Genomic DNA, 4,025 nt, shown 5'->3' with positions numbered 1-4,025 from the left:
CACTAAACGTGTTAAAGTAGAGCATCCAGAGTACCCAGGGTATTCTGTCCATATATGTGATTCAGAATTGCGTGCTATAGCTAAATCAGGAAATGTCCACAGCATTAAAGCAGAGGTTGATCAGATCAACTGTTGTTAACATGACAGCAAGAGCAGCAGCATCTGAGCCATTTTGTCTTTAAATCTGCTCACAGCAGAAATAGAGGAGCTAGCATCGATAATTGGGAGCGGGACCCATATTCATATATTCATGTCAACAGACTGTAAAGACAATTGATTCGAAAAGAAATTAATCCTGCGTATCATGAACATATGAATTTGACCCCCCCCCCCCAATTATTGTGCTGGCTACGCCACTGCTTGTAGCTGTATGTTAAAATCATCTAAAAAGTATAAGGAGAACTCTTCTTGAAAATTATGCATGTATTATATATATGTACACCATCTTTGATATTTGATGTTGGACCCTCTGTTCCATGTTAATCGTGCATGGTGAGTTTGGTTACTTTCGTTTCTTATTTTCCATCACAAGGATGCTGAGTAACAACAATATGACCAAAAAATCGGATGAGAAATAAAGAGTTTTGCCCTTCAAAAGCTCTTAAGTACTTGTCGATAAGCATTTAATTCTTATCATTATAATTATATTCAAATGATTGGCAATTATTTTTCCGCATTTTCTCATTCAACTACTCCATATTGCATGGTAACGTCGATGATCTTTTATTGAGAGGACATATGTGACCGTTCTGACTCATTGCCTGAGAATATTATGCAATTTTCGTAACCATATGATCTAAAGGTCACCTTGATTGATCGTGGTAATGAAAACTAAGAAAGTAACGCATATGCTTAATTTTATCACTGCACAATATGCTTGGAAATTGAACAGATTTTTTCCTAAAACCAAGTTTTTAAACAAGTTGGCCAATTTTGCAGTCACAATTCTTCATTTCGCAGTTTTTTCTTTCCCACTTTACATCTCTGGTGCAAAAAAAGTACAAAGCTGCGATGACTCACAATGACATGAAGACACAAATTTCAATATGAATTCTAATTTTAACAATTATCAGTTGACAGAAATATGGTAAACATGTCAAAGAATTTAGATACATCTAGATGCATAATGAAACGAACCTATGAGTTTTCAGTTTTATATGGTACGAGGGGACCAAATTCGTGAGGGAATTTTCACTGATTGCACTAGCAAGCGCAGGTATGTTGAAGTATGTGCATTACATCCACTTATTGAAGATTATATTTAGATACCTAATTCGTTCGAGGTAACACCCTGATATCAAGCCTTGAATTTGTAATATAATCATGAAATATAATTTATCATTGCACATTTTATTTTCATCACTGCACATAATGAATTGTTATTACTGCACACAAAAATTAGGTATGAATACAATCGAAAATAAGTTTGTTATTATTTTCTTACATCTGGAGCCACGCTTATTTATTGGAATGCTGAGGTATCCCTGTATGTTAAGGAAATCACAACCAAAAAGTGTTAGTGTGATATACAATACATGCGCTAGAGATTAAGTATATAACACCAAAACCAACATAAAGAATTATGAAAGTTTATTTAAATGCAGCTAGTTGATACGAAAAATCAACTCCAGACTCTTGCACAGGAATCAAACCTGCATACTCCTCTGTGACACTCGATCTTATAAAACATTCATTTTCTTCCGTGTATATCCTCTACCTACAAAATGAATCTTCGTCTCGCCCGTACTGCAGTGAATTCTTTCAATTTTCAATGACAATGCAATATTCTGGAGGAAGCATGTTCAAGAGAAAGAGATATTGATTTCATCACGTCAGCTGTGAAAGATGTTTTTATTCCAAGACAGAACAAGTTTAACAAGAAGGAACAACTTGGATGAAAAAAAATGGAAACACGAGTACCGGAAAAGTTGAATTATCATTGGTTGGGGCGTGGTTATCAGCTGTCTATAAAAAAAGTCGCTAGATGGTTGTTTCATTCATTTCTGATTTCACAGATACCTCAACGCCTAGCAAATTGATCTTCGTGAAAAGTTCTAGAGTCGCTTCAGGTTGGGAAAGTATTTTTATTTATATATATGTATATACATATAGCTATGTTTCTGATAGTATAAAGTGATCTATGCCGTCAATTTATTAATAGTGTACAATGATGCAAGTGGCTTTCGTATTCCTTATATTTCTGGTTAACGTCATGAGCGTCCATGCTGGGACCGACTTCGATAAGACATGGACATTCACTTGTCCACATGGTATGTTAAGTGTCCTCCTCCAGTATTTATTGCTTTTATATTATCAACAATACAAGTGTCAAGGCTCTGCAATGATATGAACATTAGCTTAATCACGAAGTAAAAGTGAAAGAGGAAAAAATAAAGTTTTCTTCTGAAATGCGAACATTCGTCATTTGAACTCAGGTTTTTGACCCCAGACGAAGTTGAAATGCATTGTGCGATTTGTACATACACCTCTTAGGGCCTGCTTACATGGAGCGAGATATCCCGGCTATAGGCGGGGTAAAAAGCGCATCACATTACAGGATTAGTTATTAGTCTTTCATTATATGCAGTTTTCACCTCGCCTAGCCGGGATAACCCGCTCCATGTAAACATGCCCTTATTTTTTAAACTTTGATTTCACATACATAATGTACAGTAACTTTGAATTGAAGCTACATGCATATACAAACACGATAAAAATCCTGCAAATAGACCTTTCTTATAATGACATCAAACGCGAAATGTCTGATTATACAAGAAATTTGATTGGCTCCACAAAACTATTGAGCCAATCAAACTGTGTGTAACATCAGACTTTCCACGTTTGACGTCATTATAAAAAAGGTCTATTGCCTACAACCAAAGTCACTTAATAACTTCATACCTATAATAATGCCCTAGTCCGGCTAGATTACTTTGATAGGTTGTTTTTAGCTCGAAATTGCAGTTCACAAAATCTTAATTCTTAAACATAGGACAATCTATTAATCACATCAGCAGTGTCCATAGCAACAGGCACGAAGACCGCTCGTGGACATTCAGGTGCAGATATAGCTCGAAAATTGCTGCGACATGCTACTGGACAGGATGGGTGAATGCGTACGATCAAGAGCTAATTTATCAATGTCCTAATGGAGTTATCGCGGGTATAAACTATATTGTGATATACGTGCATAAGTAATTTTCACATTGGTTGGTTGATAAAGCATGAATGTTCAAATCTCAAAATGTTTTTTTATTAATATAATTCAGGTGTTTATTCCAAACACAGCAACAAACGTGAAGACAGACGATTTAAGTTCAGATGCTGTCGTACAAAAAATAATTGTCAACGTGATTGTTCATGGACCGCTCATGTTAATAACTGGGATGGTTATATGAATTACAATGTACCCTTGACTAAATTTCTCGTTGGAGCACAAAGCCTTCACGATAATGGAAAAGAGTAAGTCTGTGAATATTTTTCTTTTTCCACCAATGGAAGCTAGGACACAAAAATTATTGACTTCAATCATCGCTGCATGGTAGAACTCGAAGAAAGCACATTCAATGATAGATTGCCTTAAAAACCCCAAACCCGGCCAAAGTATAAAATTATAATACCCAAGCATATTATATAATACCTATAAATATAAAAATTATACATTTCACTGCTTCTCTCTCTCAAGAGAACTTACTTTTCCCTGTTAAATTCAACAGCGCTGCACTGGACGTAACAAACAAACATGCATCAAACAAACATCAAACTATTATATATATCAAATGAACAACACTCTGATTTGCACTGATATTTTCACTATGATTTTAATTATATTTAATGAGTGGCCTATTTTTCCTGTTTTTAAATAACATGCATTAGTTGTCAGCGAAGATTTATGCTTCTTAATTACTGCATGCGTACGGCATTGATATTATTTTCACGTTGATCACTTTTTTTAATTCCTTCATAACCACCGCAAACTCGTATTACTAGGGCTTTATAGACCAGATATGAAACCCTACGTAGAG

This window comes from Dendronephthya gigantea, unplaced genomic scaffold, assembly GCF_004324835.1.
Source record: "Dendronephthya gigantea isolate DGI-Jeju-01 unplaced genomic scaffold, DenGig_1.0 000094F, whole genome shotgun sequence".
In the NCBI taxonomy this organism is placed as follows: Eukaryota; Metazoa; Cnidaria; class Anthozoa; order Malacalcyonacea; family Nephtheidae; genus Dendronephthya; species Dendronephthya gigantea.
This window is presented reverse-complemented; position numbering follows the sequence as displayed.